Source organism: Cibotium barometz, chromosome 28 (genome assembly GCF_041138505.1).
Source record: "Cibotium barometz isolate CiBa-2024 chromosome 28, ASM4113850v1, whole genome shotgun sequence".
In the NCBI taxonomy this organism is placed as follows: domain Eukaryota; kingdom Viridiplantae; phylum Streptophyta; class Polypodiopsida; order Cyatheales; family Cibotiaceae; genus Cibotium; species Cibotium barometz.
In genome coordinates this window covers 13,480,342-13,507,722 of record NC_141073.1, presented here as the reverse complement: position 1 = coordinate 13,507,722, position 27,381 = coordinate 13,480,342, and the positions used below count along the sequence as shown (strand labels likewise).

General features: G+C 43.3%; 2 pseudogenes; both read right to left on the bottom strand.

The window, feature by feature from the left end:
- Window positions 1-553: 553 nt before the first annotated feature.
- On the bottom strand, window positions 554-3,074 carry LOC147622520 (uncharacterized; annotated as a pseudogene).
- A 36-nt stretch (window positions 3,075-3,110) lies between these two features.
- LOC147622519 (uncharacterized) lies at window positions 3,111-3,992 on the bottom strand (annotated as a pseudogene).
- Window positions 3,993-27,381: the final 23,389 nt, after the last annotated feature.

Here is a 27,381-nt window from a genome sequence, read left to right as displayed (position 1 = left end):
GTGTCCATGTAGGTCGGTCTGGTCACAAATCCATCCTCTATGAGCTGGAGAAGATGCTCTCTATAAAAGCCATCTTTGTGTCCAGCTCACGCGTTGGCTGTGTCCATGTCCTCCTAGTGTCTAACTGAATCAAGTCCTGCCTAACGAGCCGGGTAATCTCGGTTTGCGTGAGGGACAAGGAGGGTGCGTCTAGCGAGTACTGGAAAGGGGGTAGTCTATCCATGTCAAACCCATGTAGATGAAACCAAGATGTCATCTGTGCATACCAACAAGATGTTTCCCCCTGTGAGGCAAGCTGTTGAGAAGACTCCAAAGCTAGGCGGGCATATCTGTCTTTGGGGAGATCCCAAATAATGTGTATAAAAGAGACAGATCTGGTAAATGCCTCTATGAACAATGGGGGAGCAGCAAGCTCTACACAAATAATTGCATGCGGTACAAAGGCCTTGGCCTTAATCATCTGAGAAATCATAGAGACCAGAGGTCTCTCCATACCATTTCATCCATCAGTACTGCCAACTCAGCTATGATGATCTACTGATGGTCCCCATATCTACACCCCATATAGCATAGCTGATGTGACCAAAGTGTTGGTGTCGAAAAGCCAGAGCTTTGTTCGAGGTTCTTGAAACTGAACGTGCAAACACATCCTCTCCATCCTCCCCAGAGTTGCATATGCTCTCGTCAGTCTAGTCTCTGTTGCTCTCCTCAAAGAAAACATTCGACCACTAAAGTCCACTCCAAGGTAGGTGTATGCATTTGTATACTCCACCATCTTCGGACCACATGAAATGGTCGCTGCAGATCGCCTGACCCACTGTGGTGTGGTGTTAAACACCATAACCTTGGTCTTGCCAAGGTTCACCGATAAGTCGCTATCACTAGGAAATGTGTGCAATGCATCCAAATGTCGTTGCATCCCCTCTCGTGAATCCGATATCAACACAATATCATTTGCATACAGTAGCAATGAAATCCATGTCCCTGTTACATGTGCTCCTCTATCACCCCCCCTCTTGATGTAATCTGAAACCTCATCTACATACATACCAGACAAAGTAGGGGAGAGTGGACATACCTGTTTCACCACAATAGTGGAGTGAATCAGCTCAGATACCTTTCTGGAGTACAAACCTATCCCACAACTATCCTATACACAGAGCCATGACCCCCCAAATCAGCTTTGTGGGTACACCCATCTCTTGTAGTCTACGCATCAGTTGGGCTCTAGGGACTATGTCAAATGCTTTGCAAAAATCCACAAAGGTACAATAAATCCTCCTGCCATGTGATCTGCCCTCCTCAATAATAGCTCTAAGTGTCAATATGTGATCAAGAGTAGAAAAGCCCCTCCAGAAACCTGTTTGTCCTGATGCTCGTATGCCTGCTCTCTCTGCCCATCTACTCAACTGATGCTCAAGAATGGATGCATACAACCTGGCCAATGTGTGCCCAAACATAATAGTGCGGTAGTTCCCAGGCATCATTTGGTCTCCTGCCTTGAAGATGGGCACAATAGTGGACATACTCCAAGTGTCAGGAAAACCCTCACACATGGCTCGGTTGAACATCACTACAAGAAGCTCTGCTAGCATATCTCTAGCATGTATGAAGTGCTCCGCCACCAATCCATCATGATCATATGTTGTCCTAGTTCTCATCCTGTCAATAGCTTTCTTTACCATCTCGATGGTAAAGAAAGTGCATGTCTGTGGGCATGGCTCCGAAGGATCTGGTAGAGGAGGCTTTCCTAGGATTGTGTAAAGAGATGATGCATAATCACCCCAAATATCAGTGGATGTGAAAGCCGATGGAGGGGAGTGCTCATGGAAAAATTTCCATGCCTCGCCTGAGTCCTGACTCAAGAATAGCTGGTACAACTCTCTCTCTAACTGAGCACGATAAGTCCTCTTCTTCTGTCGTACTAGGCGTCGGAAGGAAATCTATGATTGTCTATGAGTGATGACTTCCAGAGGCACCTCTCTCTGAAGTGTGGCTCTCGTCTCTCTACACTCCTTATCATACCAACTGTTCTAGGGCATGCTCCCCGAACGACGTCTGTGCTCAGGCTGGGTGTGTGGGTATGCCTCTGCTGCATCATGTAATGTCTCTATCAATATTTGGGTGAGCTCCTCTAATGGACATCCCGGCTCCTCAATAACTAACCGTCTGTATATGCCATCTCTATAGAAAGAGTCAGTCTCCGATGTAAAAGTGTATTGGGTATGCATAGATGTCTGTGCCAACCGAGCTGTACTAAACTAGAATGAGATGGTAAAGGTGAGGAGGGCGTGATCTACTGCTACCCCAATAGGCCTAGGGCCGATTATAAAGTCCTAAATAGAGGGTATAAAACTGAGCTGAGCCAAAACATAATCCACTGTGCTAGCCCCGTGTCTGTGAGGAAAACAAGTGAACCCACTCAATGCTGGAGATCTCTGTAGGCCATTCAAAATGGCCAGTCCATGTGCAGTCCCCATTATTATCTGTCAGATATCCCCCATACCCAATGTGCTTCTCATCCTGCGAAAGCCTGGCCAATCCCAAATCACTGACATCCAACTCTCTCAACATCTCCTCTGAGGTATCGTAAAAGACTGTCTGAGAGTGGCCCGTCCTGGCATTAAAATCCCCCAGAAGGATGACATCCCCATCCCTAGAGAATTCCCATATGTCCTCATCCAGTATCATATATGGTGATTGCCCCTTGGGCGGTGCATAGTGAGATGTGCTGGTGGGGAAAATAGCATATGGCAATATAGAGTGACCTTCCAGTCTCCGTTTTCACCTTGACCCACATATATTTGGCATGCTCATCTCTCCAAACAATACAAATGAGGAACTACAACTCCTCCCTGAATAAGGTTGCCACACCTCCTAACCCACGTCCTCTATGCTCTAATCTCACCTCCTGTCTACAAGTAGTCTCCCAATGGTATCTTGTCACCCTAGGTAATGTGCCACCAAGAGTCTGGTGTGTCTCTCAGTAGAAAATAATGTCTCTTCCTTTGAAGCTATCTTTAAAGGCGCCCACATGATACATCTAGCTTCAATGACCCGTTACAGTTCCATGCTGCTAGTTTTAGGCTGGTCCCATAGGTTGCGCACCATCATGTGGTGCGTCTCTCCACAATCACAACTCTTCCTCCTCTATAGAAAGCAATTTTCCCCTTCTCCCTGGCTGCTTTGATCTCAGGCATCATCTCTTGCATCTGTGCTATTTGTGCCCCAGTCTTCTTGAGTGTAGGACTCTTCTTCAAGAACTCCTTCCTAGCCTCCATTGTAGGGAAACGTATGATGAGCGCTCTTTCCTTAGAGCTTCCTCTCCCCTCATTCCCCTTCTTCCCCACTCTCCAAGCACCTATGTGTGTAGGCTCGGAGATGCTCATGCGCTTCAAGTGTTCTTTCATTTCTTCCTCCACTTTGTCAGTGTCTTTGAGACCCGTGACACAGACATGAAGAGCCCTTGTCTTCCTCTTTTTCTCTTCCTCTATGGTCATGTTGATGAGGGTGTAGCTTCATGCAGGCCACCTTTCCCTTTCTTTGCGACCTCAATCCACTTCTCCGCTTCATCAACCTTCTTTTGTGTCTTGGTGAGGACATCCGCCCATGAGGAGGCTTCCCGTGATTTTTGCTCTTCCTCTTCTTGAAATGTTTTCACCTTCTCCTTAATGTTATTTAGCTCCTCTATCACTGAGGGCTAATTTGCCCCATCCTTTTCTGACCTACTTTTACGTGTTGTAAGTTCTCCCTTGAGTTCTTCTATCATAGCGTCCTTTTCACTTATGCACTTTTCCACTTTTGATTTCCATGATTCAAAAGTGGCAAGTGCATCGTCTAATCTTTTTTGCATCATACATTCCAATACATTCATCTCTGCCTTCACAATGGCATGCGCACATTTCCCGTTTCAATGTTGTGTACATATTATTTTTATGTGCCACCCCAGTTGCATGCATCTCTCTTTCAATATCCACTGATGGGCCCGCCATAGCGTAGCAGCATCCACACAACTCTCAACCCTATGGATAAGGAGAAGAGGTCAATGCAGGAAGCTTAACCTGGCTAGCACATGAAGGAAATCCTACCGTGTCAACGTAAGAGAGTAGTTAACTTAATCAAGGGCACTAATCTAGTCATTAACCCACTCCTACAAGCTAATCAAATGAGCAAAGCAATGATGATGCTCACTCATTCACTCAACAATCTATGCTAACCTCTTCTTCTCTCTAGATTAAGCTAAATACACACACACACATTCCCTTCACTACAAGCTCATTAACATAAGCTAATAACAAAGAAGACTAAGCATGTGATTAAGCAAGCAATGCTACACATTTAAGAATCAAACCCACACATTCAAGCAAGCAAGAAAGCATAGAATCTATCTACTATCCCGCACATGCTTCCCAAGCCCAATAAGCAAACCCACAAGCTAGATTAGTAGACTAGAAATCCTTAAATCAATAGACAAAGCTCTTACACTAATGAAAGAATGATTAGAGAGCTTATCCACTACTCAATCACACATGAGCAAGGAATCATTGCTTCTCATTCATACACTAGAAGAGAGAGAGAGAGAGAGAGAGAGAGAGAGAGAGAGAGAGAGAGAGAGAACACAATGAAGAGAAGCCATAGCCAATGTATTAATCATAAAGAGTTAATCACAATTAGGCTTGGAGCTTAGATAAGCTTAGCTAGAGATGGAGAGCTCTTCTCTTTACAAATGACCAAAAAAGCCCCAAATTCTTAGTTGTGTTCACTTATATACCTAGGTCAAAACTTACTAGGTTTTTCACACTTGGGCGGACACTACTAAGAAAATGGATAAATTACGAGAAAATAGGCTAAGAATTTATACAACGTGGAACTCTTATGAGCCCATCTTCCTTCTTGACACATATTACATTGCACTTAGGCGGGATTCACTTAAAAATGGGAAAAAGTTTTCAAAACCGGTCTCTCGGACTCCCGTTCCCGCTGCTTACACTCTTCTCTTATAGCTCTCTCACTCTTGACACTGACTTCTCATGCGGTACCTGCTCTTCATTCCGTGTAACCTGTAACCGGAAAGGTTTGAAGATCCTAGAATCCACACGTGCCTAGTCAAAAATTGTATTTCGGACGCGCTCGCGCACATGTTTGGTGTCAGATGGGGATGAAACTTGGTACCACTCTCCAAAAAATCATGTTGCAAAGGTGTACCAAGTTTCCTCCCCATCCCACACCTAACATGTGCACGGGCGCGCCCGAAACGTAATTTTTGACCATAGAATCCATTCACGTGCCTAGTCAAAAATTGCATTTCAGACGCGCCCACGCACATCTTCGGTGTTGGATGTGGATGAAACTTGGTACGCCTCTCCAACACATTGTGTTGGAGAGGCGTACTAAGTTTCGTCCCCATCAGACACCGAACATGTGGGCAGGCATGCCAAAACACAATTTTTGACCATAGGAAATCCAATCACATGCCTAGTCAAAAATTGCATTTCGGACGTGCTCGCGCACATGTTCGGTGTCGGATGGGGATGAAACTTGGTACGCCTCTCCAACAAGATGCACATGTTAGGTGTCGGATGGGGATGAAACTTGGTACGCCTCTCCAACACATCATGTTGGAGAGGCGTACCAAGTTTCATCCCCATCCGACACAGAACATATGCATCATGTTGGAGAGGTGTACCAAGTTTCATCCCCATCCGACACCGAACATGTGCGCGGGTGCGTATGAAATGTAGTTTTTGACTAGGCACGTGAATGGATTTCCTATGGTCAAAAATTGCGTTTTGGCAAGCCCGCGCACATGTTCGGTGTTGGATGGGGATGAAACTTGGTACGCCTCTCCAACATATCATGTTAGAGAGGCGTACCAAGTTTCATCCCAATCAAACACCGAATATGTGCACGGGCGCATCTGTAACGCCTCCGCTACGGCTGCGTCTTCCTCAAGCCGCCATAGCCTAGGCGTGGAGAAGAAGAGAGGGTGGAAGTCGGTTCACCTCCCAACCATATAATGACGAGTTAGGGTTTCTCGTTGGGTTTTATACCAAAACCCTGGCCTGTGTCCACACCTTCTAGCCCGGCCGCCCATCTTACTTAAGAGCCGTGCTAACTTAGATGTGTACACACATCGACCAAACCCTAACGCCCATTAACCCCTGAACCCTGCTAGCACTAATAATACTCTCGAGACTCCGAAAGCTGTTAACTTATGCTAGGGTTCGACTTCCGTAGGACCATAGTCCTGACATTACTCCCCCCTTCGAAAAGAGTTTTCGTCCTCGAAAACAAAAGTGGGGAAACGTTTCCTCGTCACACTAATGTTTTCCCAAGTGGAGCCTTCCTCTGGACGGTCCTTCCACTTGATAAGAGCTTGTTTCCGAACTTGGTGGCGAGTACGTAATATGTGATAATCCAATACTCTTTCTGGTTCATGAGGCAGTATTGAGGGTTCCACATATTCTACCAAGAAAGAATCATCCACCGGCCTTTCATGACCCATAAGGCGTTTCCTCAAACGCCTTACGTGAAAGATGGGATGAAACTTGGAATGTGCTGGTAACTCAAGTTTATAGGCTACTGGGCCCACCTTCTTGAGTATCTTAAACGGTCCACAAAATCGGGGCGACAATTTTGGTACGGGACCCGTTTTTAAACTGGTGGAGTCTTCTGGTACCTTCAGAAACACCCAATCACCTTCTTGAAAGTGAAGTGGCCTACGTTTCTGGTCCGCAAACTTCTTGTAACGATCTTGCGCTTGACGAACATTTAATCGTGCAAGGCGCAACATATCCATATGGTCTTGGATAAAATCCTTAACCTGACTGATTTTCTCATTCGCCAGTCCCACCGACACTGGTGAACGTGGCTGAAAACCATACATCAACATGAAAGGGCTAAAGCCTGTCGAGACATGCTTTGCACTATTGTAAGCAAACTCAAGAATAGGCAAATAAGACTCCCAATCAGATTGTTTTTTGCTGACATATGCCCGAAGCATATCTTCCAGCACTTGATTAACCCGTTCAGTCTGACCATCTGTCTGCGGATGATCAGCTGTACTAAGGTTCAACATAGTACCCAACTTACTGAATACTGCTCGCCAAAAATGGCTGTTAAACTTGCGATCGCGATCACTGACAATATTGGATGGTAAGCCATAAAGTCGGTAAACATTCTCCACGAAAAGGCGTCCCAATTCTGGAGTTGTAACTGTTTTCTTAGTAGGCACAAACCGACAAAGCTTGGTTAATCGATCCACGATTACCCAAATGGCATCATGTCCACGATTCGTTGTGGGCAAGCCCGTTATAAAATCCATAGAGATACTTTCCCACTTTCCGTCAGGAATCTCTAATGGATGCAGTAACCCGCCAGCTTTAAGACGTTCTGCTTTATTCACTTGACACTTCTGACACTGCAAAACATAGTCAGTAACATCCTTGTGAAGTCCAGGCCAATAGAAATGCTTTCTTACGAGAGCATACGTTTTGCGAATGCCCGCATGACCTGCACTTGGACTATCATGACACTCAAAAAGAATTTGGCGCTTAGTGTCTAAGTCCAATGGAACACAAACTCTCCCCTTGTGGAGTAAGCATCCATCATCGATGGAAAAGTTTTTCCATCGCTGTAGTTCATCTTGTGATAAAGAAGAACCATGTGTGGAAGAACTGGAAACACTACCGTTTGAGTGAGAGGGACCCCTCATTTGAACATGATTCCACACCTTTGAGTATGTTGAATCCTGCTTGCATTTGCCTCGTAAAGATTCTAACAATTCGCTTTTCAACTCTGTGAATAACAGCGAATTAATCTCCGGCATACGACTCAAAGCATCAGCTACAATATTGTAACGTCCTTTGCGATAGCGTAGCTTGCAATCATACTCCTAAAGGATCTCAGCCCATCTGGCCTTTCGACCCTGCAAATCTATTTGGTTCATAAACCACTTTATGCTTTCGTGATAAAAAACAAGCTCGAATTGCGCACCATATAAGTAATGTCGCCATTTTCGTAAGGCATATATGATGGCAAAGAGCTCACGCTCGTAAGCTGAGTAGTTTTGTTGAGCACGATTGAGCTTCTTGCTCTCATAGGCAACAGGATGACCATCTTGAATGAGAACCGCACCCACTGCCTTAGCACTGGCATCCGTTTCAATCACAAATGGTTTTTGAGGATCCACAATTGCCAAGATGGGAGCTGTAGCCAAAGAAACTTTAAGCTTATCAAAGCTACGTTGTTGCTCCTCACGCCATTGAAAGGTAATTGCCGCACCTTTCAATTGATCAGTCATGGGAGCGGCAATCTTTGCATAACCGTTCACATATTTGCGATAAAATCCTGCCATTCCCAAGAAGATTTGAAGTTCTTCCTTACTTCGAGGTGTTGGCCATCGCATAATAGCATCAACCTTACTAGCATCCATAGCAATTCCGTCTGCAGAAATTACATGACCTAGGTATTGTATGCTATCCTTGAGAAATTCACACTTACTTTCTTTCGCGTAAAGTGCATTCTCGCGTAGTAACTGAAAAACTTTTCGTAAGTGTTCCAAATGCTCTTCTAAAGTTGAACTATAGACCAAAATGTCATCAAGAAAGACAATGACAAATTTGCCTAAGTACGGCCTTAGTACGCTATCCATAAGCGTCATAAACGTTGCCGGGGCATTAGTAAGCCCAAACGGCATAACCAAAAACTCATAGTGTCGAGTTCGGAACGCAGTCTTGGTTTTATCATCAGCGTTAATACGCACTTGATGATATCCTGAACGTAAATCAATTTTAGAAAAATACTTCGCACCTTTGAGTTGATCAAACAACTCATCTATCTTAGGTAGCGGGTATTTGTTCTTAATGGTTACCGCATTCAAGGAGCGATAATCCACACACATGCGCATGGATCCATCCTTTTTCTTCACCAAAAGAATGGGCGATGCCCATGGTGAAGCACTATGGCGAATGAAGCCCTTACTAAGGTAGTCAGCAAAAGCTGACGTTCCACCTCAGCTGCTTCAATCGCAGTAAGCCTGTACGACGGCTTACTAATTGGTTTGGTGCCCGGAACGACATCAATGCGATGAGGCAAAGCTCGTTCGGGTGGCAAACCCTCTGGTAATTCATTAGGAAAAATATCTTTAAATTCTTGTAACAGTTGTTGCAAAGACAAAGCATTAACTGGTTGCTTAAGATTATTTAAAGAGATTTTAGAAGAAGGTAAAGAGAAAGAAGGCATCGCTGAGGAAGATTCATTTGAAGAAGAAACATCATGCACATCAAACCCACTAGTTTGAGACACACAATAACAAAAATAGACTTCTTCTATTTGATTACTATGCTCCAAAAAAGAGAGTTCGGCATTACATATGAGTGGTGTTGGGGGTACATCACGTTCCCCAATAAGTAAAACATGCTTACCATTGGCCTCAAACGTAAACGTATTATGTTCATAACTCCTTTTGAGTGATGACCCTAACCCATACAACCACTCCCGTCCTAAGATGACATCCGCACGAGACATATTCATCACTTGGAAGTCAAGAACCATAGTGTGTTCTTGCACAAACACAGGCACTTGCCGTACTAAAGTATCGCACACATCGTGATCATCCCCCTGAATGGTGGACACCACATAACGATGAGAACTCTTTGTCTCCGGCAACTTTAATTTCTTAACTAATGCATAGTTCAAGAAATTGTGCGTGGCACCATCATCAATGAGAATACGTACTCGATGACCATAAATGGAGCCATGCATACGGACCAAATCATGTGGTCCAACTGTCTCTTGCCACATAGATGCAGTGAGATTACACTCATGCATCTCGGCAGTGTGCGAAACCTCTACCGCAGAATACTTAGGATCAGCATCCAAGGGAAGTGTTTGCACCATGTGTACAGCCTTCTCCTTGACCTTCTCCTTATCCTTATTCTTGCGAGGCAACTGTGGACAATTTTTCTTCTCAAGATCACTACCTAAGCAATGATAACATAGTTTCTCCTTCTTGGCCCGTTCAAAGTCTTGTGGAGACAACGGACCACTTGACCCTTTAGACTTCTTTGTGTTTTCAGTAGAATTTCTGGCAAGTTTACGCTTATTAGCATTAAATTGCGAGCCATTGAATTTGGCCGGTCTATCCATGCCCTTCTTATCCATGGTGTCATCAAAGATAAGGGCACTTTGGATAGCCGCTTCCAAAGTTTTAGGATATTGGGTTTTAACCTTTGCCTGATATTCTTTATCAAGGCCTCTAACAAACCCACGAACCTTGTATGAGCAAGTTATGCTCATTTTAGTAAAGACTGCTTTCTCCCCCTTTTCAGAAATAGCAGTTTTGACATTTTTGGAAGGAGGGAAGGTCCTGAAGCATGGGGATAGGGAGCGACCTCTTTTGGGATTTCTTTTGGGACTTTTGAAGGGGTAAGTGAGGCTTCTTGGTCCTTGACACCATCCACTTACCCTTCTTGCCCAGAAGCCCCCGTTCCCACTACCGTAATCCATAAATTGCTCATTTTTTGGTCTCCCGGGAATCCGTTTGATCTCTCGGAAATCATAATGAGATCTTAGAAAATTGTCCTTTGCACTTTTGAAGTAGCATTCACCTATAAGCACCTCCTATTGCCTGAATGCACCACTTGCTCATTTACCCTTAGCTTTAATTAACATTCTCTCTCTAGAAATAACTCATTTCTAGTGAGATAATATCCATTTAAAAGCTAGTAACTTATTTGATGCACTTGTAAAGGTTTATATTTATTTTAGCATTTAGTTATGCCTAAATATACCCCCTTGCATAACATTAGCTTTCCTTTGCTCTCTCTCTCTCTCTAGAATGGCCACTTTTTAGAGAGATAAAGTCCTGAAAAGCTCATCAAAATACAATTTGATGACATTACCCCGCCCTTAAATCATAGTCGTCCTCAACTATGCATGTATTTAAGGAAAGGCCTTAACATTTTAGCATTTTGCTTTGGATCCACTTTTAGCTAAATTACACCATTCCACAATAGATGTAATCTACTTGGTACTTGGGAGACACAGCTGCCGCAGCGTGTAACACATGATAGCACATTAAAATACCATTCCGCAATAGATTGATAGTCTATTCAGTGCTTGAGAGACAAAGCTGCCACAAGCATGTGTCACTCATACATGCATGTACTTAAAAACATTTAAAAACAGAATGAAGACAAAAGAATAGAGAGAAACCCTACTTCATTACCTTTGTTTTACATACTTGTCATGTATTATAACCTTCCATTTGGTTATAAGCATTTACAAGTGTCATTGAGTCCTTAAGCTGCGGCTCAACCATCCATTTAGCATCATCAAAAGAATGATTCTTAAATTTAACTAAATACTTACGGAGAACTTCACCATTTCGTAGCAGCTTATCTTCATGCCTAAGGATACTCTCTGGTTGGAGAATTTCCTCAAGCTCATCAAATTTTGGTGGGTCTTCTATAATAGGATTCGTAGGGGGAGTACCCTTATAAATCTTTAACAAGCTTACATGGAAGGCATTATGAATATGCCAGTGATCCGGCAACTTTAGCCTATAAGTTGTTTCATTTATCCTTTCCAGAATCTGAAATGGACCATAGTAGTGATGTGCTAGTTTGGCATAGTACTTTTGGTGAGCTGAGGGCATTCCTTGCCAATCTTTTCCCGTGGTCTACCATAGGCGAGCCTTGGGAAACTTGAGCAAGACCCAGTCATCTTCCTTGAAATCAAGGGATCTTCTATGCTTGTCATCAGCGCTCTTTTGCTTTTCTTGGGATGCCTTTATAGCGTCTTTTATCTTCTCAAATGACGTTTGAAGATCACGCACATATTCATCTACGACAAATATGTTTTGATGCATCCTCAAGATTGGGGGAACTTTTGTTTTACCCTCAATGATCTCAAAGGGAGACTTTCCCGTAGAGCTATGCACCATATTATTGTATGCATACTCTACTAGGGGTAGGTACTTTTTCCATTGGTTATGATGTTCTACATCATTAACATAGTTTTCTAGTAGATCCAACACAATGGAATTGACTACCTCACTTTGCCCATCCGTTTGAGGGTGATAGGTTGATGAGAAGTCCAATCTTGTACCCATGTTCTCAAATAGTCCTTGCCAGAAGAGACTCGTCAGGCAAGGATCTCTATCTGAGACTATTGACTTTGGCAAGGCATGATACTTAAATATCTGTGAGAGAAATAGAGTAGCCATATGGGGTGCCTTGATAGTCTTTTTGACAGGTATAAAATGTGCTTGTTTTCTAAACCTGTCTACTATTGTCCAAATACCTGTATTACCATGGATAGATTTTGGTAGCCCAAAAATAAAATCCATAGAAATACTCTCCCAAGGATCATCTGGTATAGGCAATGGTTGTAGTAGTTGTGGTTGCTTCCCTCTATCATACTTCACTTTTTGGCACGTCAAGCATTGTGAAACATAAGCTTGTATGTCTTTTCTCATTGACGGCTAATAGAAATATGTCTCTATAGCATTATTTGTTGCTTGAATTCCGCGAAGCCCTGCATAAGGACGAGCATGGGATTCTAGCATAACCTTTTCTCTCAAACCTTGTGTAACACATAGCTTTGAGTCATAGAGAAGAAATCCATCTTTTAACATGTATGGATCTTGTGTCTTCCCAATGGCTAAAGCAGACATGACATTGGCAAAATCTAGATTAGTAGCATATGCATCTATCATGTTGGATAGATCATTGTGATGTGCTATTGATATAGCATTTACCCTTGGTCTTACAGCGGCGAAGCCCTGTCAAATTTTCTAGAAGAAGCCAACGCTTAAGCTATGGCAAAAGATAAAGGTGACAGAAGGAAAAGAGCACAGCGTACAGAGCTCCCAACCGCACAAGAAGGTGAAATACCACTGGAAGAACAACAAGGAGAAGCAGGAGAGCCTAGAGTGCCACCCTCCAATGCATTCACGTTCCGTCTAGATCTCTATGTAGCGGATTGCTTCGTGGATTCACACATCCTCATTGAAAGAGGGATCAGCCTGGCAAGAGGTTACTTTTTGGATACCAGGGGGATTGAAGTCAGATTCGACATCCCTACCAGAAGGTTTTTTGCAACTACATACCCTGGATCCGAATGCACCATTCATATGGGAAAGCCTGTGTCTACAAGGATATTTTTCTTTGCCGCCATGGGGGCCTGATTTGCAAAGAGCATGGGAGCTCCTTTCGACAATGGATGACGCCGACAAGAGCAAAGTCACTAATATGGCAGGAAGGGTTGTAGAAGTACATGTCACAAGGGAACTAGTGTGCAACACATTGCACCTTCCCAGCGACAAAGTACCCTTCAATGATAGAGCCCTGAAGACAGTCGATGATGTGCTCGTATGAGGTGGAACCTAGGTGGGATCAACTCCGCCACCAAGCCATCAGATTGGCACTACAAGTGTACATGCAGCATTTTCACTTTCCATACCCTCATAGATGGAGTGTGCCTGTTGGGGTCACCATTCCTAGTGGCTTCCAATCAACTCTCATCTTATTAATGAAGAAGAGGTCAATGCGGAGAGCTTAACCCGGCTAGCTCACGGAGGATACCTTGCGGTGTCAATGCAAGGGAATCTCTAGCTTAGCAATGGGAGATGACTAATGGTCACTCATCCACTAATGCACACACACACACACTAATCGAATGGGTTTAGCTATGGAGAAGCTAACCCACTCACTCTAATCTCACTCAATCACTCTCAATCAATGTGTTAAGCTATCTATTGACTAACATTCACAAGCCTACAAGCACTTAATCAAAGCCCACAAGTTTAATAGATTAACTACTTAACCCACAAGCCTTAATCTAGCACACAAGCCTTTTCTTAATCAAGCAATGTAAGGAATAGCATTCATTGGCAAGCATTTCTTCATCTAATCAATCATACACATGCATACAATGCTTCAATGCAAGCTTAATAAAGCCACAATCAACCTACACTTAACTAATTAAGAAATAGAATGCTAATCAAGAAGCAACAAGCAAGCACACACACACATAGATTCAATCACATTAAGCAAGAATCACTCATGCATTGCTCACATAAACAAAGAGAAGGTGAAAGAGAAGAAGAGAGAAGTCATTGCCCACTTCATTAATCATAAATGATCTATTACAATGGGTACTTAAGCTATGGAAGCTTGAAGCTTAGCTTAGAGTAGAGGAGAGCTAAAATGGAGAGCTCTTTAGAGAAAACCAAAAAGCCCTCATTTCTTAGTTGTGTTCACCTATATACGTAGGTCAAAACTTACTAGTATTTTCACACTTGGGCGGACACCACTAAGAGAATGGCTAAAACAAGGGGAAATAGGCTAAGAATTATACATCGTGGAACTCTTACGAGCCCATATTCCCTCCTGACACTTATTACATTGCACTTAGGCGGGATTTACTTAAAAATAGGAAAAGTCTTCAAAAACCGGTTTCCCGGGTTCCCGCTCCCGCTGCTACTCTCTTTCCTTGTAGCTCTCGCTCTCTTTACATTAGCTTCTCGTGCGGTACTTTCCTTGTATCCTGTAACCCGAAGGGCTTAAAAGATCCAAAAATGGAAACCTTCCTGTTTTGGTGTACCCACATTCTTGTTTTGTCATGTCTCTCCCGCAGCTCTTCATAACAAATGGCACTCTTTTCTTCATGCATTTGTCGTGTGTTTACTTGTAAGGACCAAAGGCATCTGTTCCCCAAAAAATCCCCCAAGTCTAAACCATGTCCGTCCTCGGACATGCTTGAAGTATAGTGCTTCAAAGGTGTCTGTAGTTGTTCTTTTGTGGTGGTGGTGCTGCACAAGAATGGTTAGCAAAAGTGGCAGCCAACTGTAGTCACGAAAAATCCTTTCACAAGTTGATTGCTTCAGTAGGTTAGTGAAAAACTTATGAATGTTAGTCACGCATGGTTTTGCATGGCTCTTTGTTTTAAGTCAAAGAAGCATCACTTAAATTGCAAGTGTTTGATTTGCTTGCTTACTTGCATGCTTTACACATATTGAATTTGTAACCATAGTGATTATGGTAATGAAGTTAATGTGTGGGTTAAAAGGTTAGTAACAACAAACATATGAATGGATTTTTGAAAAACTTACCACTATACTACTACGAAACTTAACCAACATAGCAGACTTGACTCCCCCAAGTCTGATTGTTGTTGTGGGTGAGACGTGTTGTGAAAACCTTTGGGTGTTGGACGTATCTATTTGGATTTTTGGCTTTGAAAGTGTAGAAGTGTGAAACTTCTTGAGGTGCTGCTGCTCTGCAGAGGTAGCTTAATAACTTGAAGTACCTACAACCTTTTAAAATAGAAGTGCATTCATAGAAATGCTCTTATTCTCCTTAGCTTTGTGGTACCTGCATTTATTTGTGCTTTAAGTGCATGGGTATCACTCAGAAGCATGCCTAATGCAATGCTCAGATTGAGCCCTAGATGCTTCACAGAGGATGCATAACAAGAAACGTATGTGGTGCGCAAAAATCCTAAGGGTACTCAAGAGATTTTCTGAGGTAGTTGGTTAAGTGGCTTTTGAAGATGAGGATACTCTTTCTCACTGCCCATATGCTTGTAAGCTCCCTTTTCCCCCCTGAAGCAAGTTGATCGAGCATTGGTGCAAAATAGCAAGGGAAGGGACTGAAGATATCTTTTGTTGGTATCGCCTCACAGATTTGTGCATAATGATTTATATACAAGAAAGTGTATGGACGAAGGGAAAAACCACATGGAAAAAAATGCCTTCATCTTTATTAAGTGCCCTGCTCGTGATAAGCATGTTGGTGTATGCTGCTTTGTGCTCTTAGGGATATTATGATACTTGAGGTAGAAACAGAGCACATTAACCATACAAGACGGTACTTAGGCCCACATTTGTACGGTCAAGTGGCATTTGCTGTCGAGGTTCCGAAAAGTAGAGTGTATTGTGCATGAGTGAAGGGACTTTTCTTTTTCTCCATTTAGTGAAATAGAGTTCGACTCTTTGCTTACCCATCCGGCATAAGCGGCGCACTAATATATCCCGCTCACCAACCAGGACGTAAAAAAACAAACAAAAATAAACGAAAAACGTATTTACATGCAGTCTAGGCACAGATATTACTTGAAGCTGTAGGACTAATGCCTTGCTCATTTGGTGGCTTAGCTGTCCGACCCCGACTCTTATGCTAGCAGCTTAAAGTGCAGCAACTTGACTTGACTTGAAAAAGAAGAGTTTTGCCAGAGCATGGCGGCTCTTTCCTTTATGGTTAGATATTCAGAACCTGACTCAAGAGTGGGGTGCGGTAGTGACAAGGTTGTGCTTGTTGGATTCTTGAATCTCTTGTTGATCTGTGGTGGTTGTGTCCTTAATCATGATGGTGTTTGAAGTTGAAGCGAGATCCTCCACTAAGGAACACCTTCCAACCTCAAGTGTGAGTTTTGGCACCCATTTTCCCTTGTTCATTATTGATGGCCTTGAGGTATCAGCCGGCTGTTTGTTGTCCCAGATTTGCAATGGTTGTCCGGCTTTGTTTGGAGCCTTTGGTAACATCTTCTTTTGTTCCTTGTTGATTGGCCTCCACTGATAGGTAGTACCTTTGGGCAACTGTGGAGTGCCCTGGTCACGCTTGAGCTGAAGCAATGAAGACACAGATCTTGTTTTGGGCAACCAGAGACGGGTGGATCCTTTGTAGTATCCTTGAGCTTGAAGTACTCTTTTGGGTATCCACATGGTAGTTGTTGTTGGCGTAGCACTGTTCTTCCCAAGCTTGGTCCTTGAGCTTCTCTTCTTTGTCTTCGTTCTCTTCTGTCGTTGGCTAAACGATGGGGTCACTAAGCTCTTCTTAGGAAGCGAGAGATGAGTGGAGCCTTCATGGTAGCCTTGAGCTGCTAGTAACATTCTCGGTTTATGAGTGTTGAATTGTTGTGGACAGTGTTTCTTCTGTTGTTGCCCTCCATCTTTCCTCTTCTGAGTGTTAGGGTCTTGTGACTTGATCTTACAAGGTGATACAACATTGGAAGTACTTGCCTCACAGTTTTGTACCACCATCATTACTCTCACAGGCACAACTTTGTAGCCCTCTTCATCACAAAATTGAGTCTGTGGTGGCAAAGCACACACATCCATCATGGCTAAAGTGTGATTCCACTCATAAGGATCTATGTTGTCCTCAAGAAAAGGTATCGGAATGTAGTCTTTGATATTTATCAATCGATCGGTTTTTCTCCTATCTTCTTCCAGTAGATCCTGGCTTGGTACCTCACAAATCCACGCATCTTTCACACTGGTTGTTGCGGTGCTCGTCCGTGGCATGAGATTTGAACTGGCTGACTCAAATTCATCCACTCGGATTCTCGTCACATCTCGAAACATGTGGTCTTTGATATTGACTCTCGTTGTGACATCCTCATGTCTAAGGTAAAGGTAATCGTAACCTCAATCCTCTAAAACCATCAACTGCTGCATAAATGGTCGTCCTAGGATTACCTCATAATTAGGATCCTTACCAAAATCAACAATGGCAAAGGTATGCTCAAAGTCAATCCCACAGGTCTTAATTATAACATTTTCTAGTAAACCCAATGGTCTTTCTAGGTTTCCATCAGCCAATTACAAGTCCATGCATGTTTTTCTCAAAGCTTTTCTACCCCACTTTTCCCACATGGCCTTAGTTGATATCCCAATGCCCACTCCTGTGTCTAATATTGCCATGGTTTTGATCCCACTGTACTCTACCGGAAGTGTAGCATTCCCTTTATCTTTGTTGCGTTCTTGATAGGCACTTACCTTGTTAAAGGGTACTTGCCGGACAGAACTCACTTTGTCCTTGTGTTGCTCCTTAGCAACCAGCTCTTTTGTTAACGCAAGGCCTCTGCTATCCATCAACTCAGCCACATATTACCACAGCTTTGGTTTAACCTTTAGAAAATCCGCTAGTGGTAATGTTGCAGTGACAAGAGCTGATAATATGGCTTACAAATGTGCAGTTTCTTTCCTGTCAGGAGTTATCTGTCTAGACTGAGGCACTTGGACAATTTCCGTCCTAGCTTCATACTCACCCAAACAGGATGGTAATGTAGCTAAGGTGTTGGCCTCACTATCTTGATCTCCTCCTGCGTGCAACTGGATATCAGATAAGCTTCTCGCTACTCCAAGATACTCCGTCATTCCCACTACTGAAAGTGGAGTTGTCTTAGCTGAAAGCTTGTCCTTTTCTTTAAGATCTCTGACTTGTTGCCAAAGTTCATCAGCCATCTCGTCTTCTAGAGAAGAAACAATGGAGGTGATTTCTATGTTCTCTTCAAGTTCTAACTCTTCTGGTTCTACCTCAGCAGGTTCCTCTCTTGGCAAGATTTGTTCACCACTCTGTTGGCTCTCATCACGCTCAGTTTCAGGCACCTCTTGGATAGTCTCTAAAACTGGCTGCGTCATGCTCATTCTCCTAGGCTGAAATGGATGAGGACCCTCAAAGGTTGTCTGCCTGTCTCAAATCAATTGTTGGTGCCTCACCAAATCAATCTTTTCTTGTAGGGGGTCTGGGTATTCCGTTAACTTGGGTGGGATTGGTGTTTCGATGTTACTTGACTATTCCATGCCTTTAGAAGGGCATCGAGAGTCTCGTTAACTTTGTCAACAATCATCGATCCTCCTTCATTGCTTTTTGATTCTGAAGCTGGTTTCCCTGCTTCTTTCTTTCCTTGAGTCTCTGTTTGGTTTTGTTTTTGTTTACCCTCATTTTTTCTTGAGTCTATTACTCTTTTCAAACCCTGATCAGAGTCTGATTCTTGTGAGCTGTTTGTCTTTCTCTATTTCCTCAATTTTCTCAATTTTTTTCTTTCTTTTTGACGTTTCTGAGCTCCCTGGTTTGGATGTGTCCTCATCGTTGTCTTTTACTTGTTTGGCTTGCAGAGTATACACCCTGAGCAAGTACGTTGTGGATATGTAAAGCCACCAAGCATGTACCACAAGTCTTTGTGGGAAATCCAGCTTGAATGGCCAGCAAAGTGGATGAAGAAGAGGGCTGAGACTTTGAAGATCTATTATGATTCCCCAAGGGAGATGCGGATTGACCCCATGTATTGCCCAACAGAGAGAAGACATACTTGGCGAGAGTTTGAGAAGATGCAGCAGGAAAATCTGCATCTACTGAATTTCCCTAAGTTGTCGAGTCCACTGGGATATACAGAGATCAACGATGAGTGGCTGACAAATCTATGTGAGCACGTCATTGAGTATTACAAAGGGGTGCCTGACTTCAGTGTGCTAATGCTTTGTAAGTTTTTATGCCTCATCCACACTCTACTTACTTGCTTTGAGAATGAGAAGGAGGACCCCAGATATTACAAGTACAACCTTGGTGATCAAGAGCTTGCATGGGACCTTAATGAGTTCCCCCTTCCCCAGACAGTGCATGGACTATACGAGCGGGTTTGCCATCTCAGTAGCCCCTATGTAATAGCATTTGAGGAGATGATGACCACCGGTTTCATTCCAAGTTACATCTCAAACAATTTTGGCCCAGAAGCACCTGTCGGGCATTCATTTATCCGACGAAGCCTACTAGATGCACCACTTCTCACAGATCCGGAAGAAATCAGAATGTAGCATGACATGTACAAGAAACTCCGATGGACAAATGTGCCAACAAGGCAAACTGAGGTTACACTGCAAAACATCTTGAATCGCATAAATGATGTAGAGCGAACAGTGATCAGGGTCAACAAAGGAGGACGAAGCCAAAGGCAGCACCCATGGGCACAATCTCATCCTCAAGCTCAAGCTTCGCAACCACAAGATCAAGGTAGTGCACACATTCCACCTATAGGGGAGGTGCCTGTTAGGGAAAGGCCTCAACCACCCCCACAACCACTCACAGGCCTTGGAAGACCGGTTCCCTCAGAGATGGCCACAAGAATCTCGTTGATTAGGCCTCGCACCAAAAGTACACAAGGAGGCAAGGGCATAAAGGACAAGAAGGACACAACCAAGTAGCATGTCCAAGCATGGACACAGGCAAGGAAGGGGGGAGTGTTCCGTCAAATCTTATGCAAAGCGGAATGGGACCATCAATTAAGAGTGCAGTTTACGAGAAAATCTCGAGAACCAATTTTTTATTATTTTCTATGTATATATGGGAAGCCCAGGTCTAGGGAACATTAATATAACTTGATGGGCTCACATGGAGTTCCAAATTGTATATTTAATCTCATTTGGCCACTTAGTGCCCGGCCGCCCAAGTATGGGCAGTTTTGAGTTTTTCCCTTATAAACCCATTTGTAGAGAATTTTGGGTTACTTCCTTGTGTATTGTCAAGAGATGCTAATGAGAAGAGCTCTCAAGCATTAAGCTCCCTCTCTTTCCCTCTTATGTACTATTGAGCTTATGCTCCTTGGATTAATGAGAAGTCTCTACCTTATTCTCTCTATCGCTTATGTATTGAAGTAGATTAAGTCTTGCTTAGTTGAATGCTTTGCTTTCTTGTTTATGCATGCTTGTTGGGTAGTGTGTGGAGGTCTCCATTGAAGCTTGCTCTTGCCCATACCCATGGCAATGAGCTACCCATTGGATTGACTCCTTCTCTTAGCTTGTGGGCTTGACAATCGTGGATTGCATGCTTGCTAGAGCTTGTGGGAACAAGTGGGATTCACATTGTTTGAGTGCTTGCCTCGAGGGGGTCACTTACAAAAAATGTGCATATCACGAGAGTTCAATAGAAGGACATTTTAAATATTTAAAACTTACAAAAATATATTTAAAGAGGGGATTTATTTATTATATTTTGGAAAAAAATTACAGATTTGAATAGAAAAGGATAAATAATATTAATTCAAAAATTCACAGATAAGGGAGTTTCAAAATAGGCCTTGAACGCACGCGATATAGTAAGTTTTCATAGAGTGAACCCCCCGAGGTGCTTGCATGATTAGGAAAGTATATTCAATCAATCAAATGAAGCTAGAGAATGCTAGGGTATGTAGATTAGGAATGTAGCAAGGCATGTGGGATTGTGGGCTTCATTTCTATTCTCTTAGTTGAAGTGTATGTGTGTAAGGGATTGAGGGAGGTGTTGAGCTTTGATAAGAAAGGGGTAGTCTAGTGATTTGAGCTTGCTAATGTGCATACTCCTGAGAAGGAAGTTTCCAAGCTCTAGACGGGTTTAGTCCTCGGATGACATTGTGTTTTCATACACATTGGTCAATGAGTGATCTATAGTTTCCCTATATCGCAAGGTAGAGAACATCATTATCAAGGACCAAGAGCTAAGAGCTGTCTATGGACTTATATTTGAATGGCCTGTGAATTCTGGGACTGTGGACAAGTATTCGACCTTGGTAGTATCTAGATCCATGAGCTCCTTGCCGTTTTGTTTTGCAAGAAGGACAATATTGAAATCTGTTGGGCTTGTTGGAATAATTATCTTGGATGTTGGCACTTTGACTGAAGTTTGGTTTACTTTGGTAGTTCCTAAGTGTCGAACAACATTTTCGTCTTGCACAGGCAGTAGCTTGTTCTTGGGTAGCCATTGCTTGGTAGTAAGTCTATCTGGTTGTGTCTTGATCATGTGTTTAGGGTTTGTATTTGTTGTTTTTGGTTCTATCAGACTTGTATCTACTGATACTTTGATGCTAAAGGTCTGTGAAGTTGATCCTTATTCGGTAACCATAGTTGTCGGTTTTCCTCATAATACCCTTGGGCTTTTTTGAGCTTCTTAGGTAGCCACCTTTGGCTAGCTCCCAAAACTCTGGTATGGGTAAAAATTGGTGGTAGGCTTGGTTCCCTTGTGTGTAATATTCTGAGTGGTTGTTGTTGTGGAAGCTTACGCGTATTCACTTGAGAGCTATCTGCAACTGATTTCCTCTTAACAATGGGATTTGTTGTTTCCTTTAGAGGAAGTAGTGTCAACTTTTGTTGATCCATAGTTACGTTGATAACCTACTTTTCCCAATCAATAGAGCACTTGTGGTTGGCCATCGAGTTCCTGCCTAGTATGACTTCCTGTGCACATTTTGCTTTTGCTGACACGTAAAAAATGCGGTCTTCTTGGCAACCTTGTAGATATATAGTAGTTGTGAGTACCCCTAAGCAGTCGAATTCTATATTTGTGAAACTACACAAAAGTTAGTTGATGAAGGTAGCAGCTTATGAGCACTCAAGTGTTTTTGTAGTTAGCTGATGAAGGTAGCAACTTATGAGCACTCAAGTGTTGGTAAGCTTCTGCCGAAAGGACATTAACATCTGCCCCTGAATCCAAAATGGCTGTAAGCAAAAGTGTGGGAGAAGAGATACCAATTGACACTAGCAGTGGCTCAATGTAATCGTCTCCATTGTTGCTTTGTAATTCGACCATTGAATCTGCATCCGGCATGCTTCGGCTTTAGCCATCCATTCTTTGGCTTCCACTTAAGCATCTTCCTTGAGTTGTTGGAGTGCCAACTTCCTGTTCTTGGCTGCATGCATACGCTCAAACATACCATCCGTTAAAGGCTCATGAAATCTTTTCAAGTGACTACCGTTGATGAAAGTTGCCATTGGTTCACCGTCCAATGTTTCCAATCGTACTGTACCACCTGTGGTGATCTCATTAATAACAAATGGACCTAGTCCTCTCAATTTTAATTTACGCTTCTAATTCTTGAGTGTGTAAAGCAACACTAAGTCCCCATTTTGGAACTCTTTAGTTCATACATTCTTGTCGTGCCAACGTTTTTGACGCCTTTTCTCCGCATACATGCCAACAACGGCTTGTTATCGTGTCTCGTCAAGGCATTCCAATTGTTCTACCCTGTCAAAAAATTTGAGTCCGTTCCAGTCTAGGGAAGTTGCTACGCGTAAAGTTGGTACCAAGAATTCTATAGGCAGGATAGCGTCTAGTCCAAAGGCTAAATTGAAAGACGTGGTGCCAATCGATGTTTTATATCCCGTTCGATATGCCCATAGTACACTGTACAATTTGATCTCCCAATCATTTCGAGATCCTTCGACAACTTTTGTAAATTCCCCATTTGGCAAAATCTCTTGTACTCATCATAGGCCGTAATGGCATATTGTCGTACATGGTAGGAGTGTTAGACCTCTAGCACTGCTCACAACACTTAACAAATTCTTGTGCATCATGAAATAGAGTGGGCCACCATAAACCTAACCAAAGGATGTTTTGTGCTGTGGTTTCCCTCAAAAAATGCCCACTCACTATTCCCGCTTGTGCCTGGCATAATATGGAAATGTATTCATTCTCGCACACACATAAGCGCAAATTACCGTCCTTGCCTTTTTTGTAGAGTTGCTTTCCTACAAAAGTATAGGCTGTAGCCTCTACAACAAGAGCCTGTTGTCAATGCTTAGGTGTGGAATCTTCCAATCTTCCCTTCTTGAGATATTCAATTATGTACACACTCTAACTAGGACTGGGACTAAGATGGTAAAGAGTGGCATGAGGAACAGGTCTCTTAAAAATGCATTTTTTACAGTCTCTAGTAAACTTGGCAACATCATCATGAAGCATCGGCCACCAATATCCTTGCCATAAGATTCATCGGGTCATGTTTTCCTTAGAGAAATGGAGACCGCAGGAGCTCACATGCGAGTCACTCAAGATAACGGGGTAGTCATCTAGGCAAACTACTAAACGCAAAATTCCGTCATCAGCTAAGTAATACAATCTTCCCGCAAGAAGTTGGAAGCGCTTACTAGCCTCTAGAAATTCAGTTTTAGTATTAAGATCGTCTTCCAATTCGTTGAGTAAACAAAGTCAAAAAATGAACAATTCGTTCACACCATTTAGGTACAATTTCCACCCGGAGGAGAACCGCATCTGGAAGGTCATCATCTACTCCACATGGCTCTTCTCCGGAAGTGATTCTAGACAAGTGATCGGCCCGTTGATGAGTAGACCCCTTTTTTACGGCAACAGTGAAATCAAACTCAAGAAGAATGACAAACCATTGCACAATGTGTCCCGTGGATCATGGCTTATTTACAAGGTATAGAAGATCTTGGTGGTCCACAAAAAATACAAACTCGCTTGCCAAGAGGTAATGGCGGAACTTCTTAACAACATAGATCATTGAAAGACCTTCGCGTTCCATTGTGGTGTGATTCTTTTCCGCAATGTTCATTTGTCAGCTGGCATAAGAGATAGGGAAATCCATGTTTTTCTCCCGGTTGAGCTAGTATACATCCTATGCATCTATATGCACATGGAAGACCTTATCCCAATCTGGTGACCTTAAAATAGGTGCCAAAATTAATGTTGTCTTGAGATTTTCAAATGATTCCTCACATGCTAGAGTCCACTCAAAGAAAACCAATAAAGCATACAAAGGTCTTGCAATCTCGGCGTACATGTAAATGAACCGCCTGTAATAGCCGCAATGGCCCATAAAAAATTGTACTCCCTTAGGGTTTACGGGTCTAGGAAGTTCAACAATTACACTAATCTTATCTAAATCCATCGAAATGCCATTTTTGGACACTATATGCCCTAAAATTTTGCCTTGTCGAACCATGAACTTGCATTTCTTTAGGTTGAGACAGATTTGGTAAATTTGACACTTCTCAAAGACTTTTTGGATGTGGTCTATATGATCGGCTCACTTAGTTGAATGTACGCACAGGTCATCCATGAAAATCTCAAGGAATTCCCACAGATATTCTCTAAATTCATGAGCCATTAGCCTCTGGAATGTGGCTGCAGCATTGGTTAGCCCAAATGGCATAACCCAGTATGTAAAAATACCCCATTCAGCGGCAAAAGCTATTTTGTGTTGGTCTTGTAGTGCTATGGACACTTGATTATAGCCCAAAAAAACATCAAGGAAAATGTAAGCTTGCTTTCGAGCTACTCTTTCTAACACATGGTCAGTGATACGTAGAGGGTAGCTATCTCTTACGGTTGCAGCATTTACTTGCTTAAGATTAACACTGACTCGCAGCTTGTCGTTCTTTTTTGACACAATCACAATTGGTGATACCCACTCAGTGTGCTAAATTTTGTAAATGAACTCATTCTCTAGCAGCTTATCAATTTTCTCCTTGATTTTTCTTCCAAAATTATCATTGTACGTGTAAGGCCTTTGTTTTCGCGGTTTTGCATCGTCCTTCATGGGGATAGTATGTTGGCATATAGTCGGCTCTACCCCTTTCACGTCTTTGTAGCTCCATGCAAAAATGTCTCGCTATTCTTTGAGCGTTGAGATCAACAACTCCTCCTCTTCAGGAGTCAAATCTGTAGCAATATAGACAGGCCTCGATTCCTCACTAGGATTAGCAAGGTCGATTCTTTTTCCATCTTTCGGCCCATCATAAGATGAGCATAAGACTCTCCCATCATTTCAGGTTTATTGTCATCAAACTTCACATCCACCTGGAGAGTTTGCAATGGTGGCCAAAAAGCCCTGCTTCTGTCCATATGCCCTCTACAACCGAGATGGCGCTCTCCTAGTGATCTCATATTGTTGAACATAAATTCAAATCAAAAGTCAGATTTTATGCAACATGCGGCTGGCCAGTCAAAATATGCATAAGTAAAAGAGTGTTTAGTGCAAGAATCTTACAAAATCCTCCTCGAAACTGGCCCAGCCGCCACTCCCAAGGTGATGGGATGATCTAGCCGCCACTCCCAAGGTGATGGGATGATCTAGCCTCCACTCGAGCTCTGGCTGCATCCCTCTGCTGCTGCTGTCACCTGTCTGGAGTGGTCATCCTCTCCTCTCTGATACCCCTCCACTCCTCTCTGTCAAGCCAGGCAGGTTGAGTATCTGTAGTCCGTGTGTCTGAACTTCGATGCTTCATGTAGTCATGCATGTGCACACCCATCCAAATATCATCAAAAGCATCCCCCCTACTAGAGGGCACTGGTGGATACTCATGATGCAGTGTACTGATAATATAGTCCTCGGAGGATTTATCCAAGGACCTCCAAGAGACCATGACAGTGTGTCAAAAGATCTGTCTCCACAACTTGTGCATGCATCTCATAACCTTCTTCCCCTTAGGGGTCATGATGATCTCACCGGTTGTACGATCGATGAGGTATGAATATCCCTCTGGCACCTCCCTGCCATAAACTGTCGGAGTCCTGATTGGAGAAGGAGAACCCTCGTTGGCCAAAACCTCAGGCGTCTACTGTATAGTGGTCGGGACACTCCTCGGCGTGCTCTGAGCACTCTGTGCCGCATGTGTAGGAGAAACTGCATCGTCGTCCCCGTCACAACAATCGGGCCTAGACTCTCGTGAAAGTCTGCTACGATGACTACGTCGGCTCATGGCCGACGCAATGGTATGCTCTGAGTGCAAAGGACAGGTCTGGTGCAAGCGCGATCTTGAAGGAGGAGTCTGCTATGAGCGCGATCGCGACTGAGATGTACTGGATCTCCTCATAGTCGCAGCTCTGCCCAACACCTGATCTAGCTGATCAAGTGAAAGAGAAAGCAAGAAGCGATCTATGTCTGCGGCGCTCGGGTGAGCGCTATTGGTGGGATCACTCATACTGCAGGTGTATCAAAGAGGTGTGTCTGTAGCTCCACGAGAATATAGAAACCTGCATATACAAAATAGATGAGACATACTACTCTCTCTCTCTGCATCTCTCTCATTGAACAATTTTAAAAATGTAATAAACAAAGATCTGTGGCATGTAACGAGGACGCTCATTATGCAAGGTCGCTTGTGGGAGATCAATGCATGGATCAATGCGTGTTATGACGATGTGTGCATTAAGCCGGGCGTATTTCTTGCTGGGCGCCTGCAACTGGTTTAGGGTTTAGGGTAGCTTCTTGGAGAGCCGAAGAGCCGATTCAAGAGCAAGTAATGAGTTAGTTCATGGAGCATAAACATAAGTGGCTTCCAACAAGGCTGGTTATGTGAAGGCTAGTTATGTGAAGGCTAAAGCATCTGCACATCAATCTACTGCTATTCCTCCGCGTTTTCAGCATTGGCACCTTCCTTCCTACAACGTTTTTCAGCCCCGGACTATATCTCATCAGCGTTTTCAGTTGTGGATCCCTCTTTCATCAGCATTTTGCTAGGTGGTGGCCTCTTGACTGTTGTGCGGGGCGTCGGGTGACTAGGAGAAGCTATTTGGTGGCTGTTTTTTGCTATTTTCTGCACTTTTGGGGTTGTTTTCAACCTTGGACAATGGTATCAGAGGTATTTTCCAAGCTTGTGGAGGTACCCTACAAGCAGCTTTGCGGCCTACTTCTTCCTCGGCTATTCCCCTCTTCAGAGAGGGTATTCTGGTGCATTTTCTTGAATTTTCTTCTTGGAGAGTGTCTTCTGAGAGCGGTTAAAGGGCTCGGTTTGGTTCTTTCAATAGGCGTGTTTGCGGAGGTGTTTTTGTGCAGCTTTGATGGGTCCTCCTTGTGTATCACCAGAAGTCTCCCCGG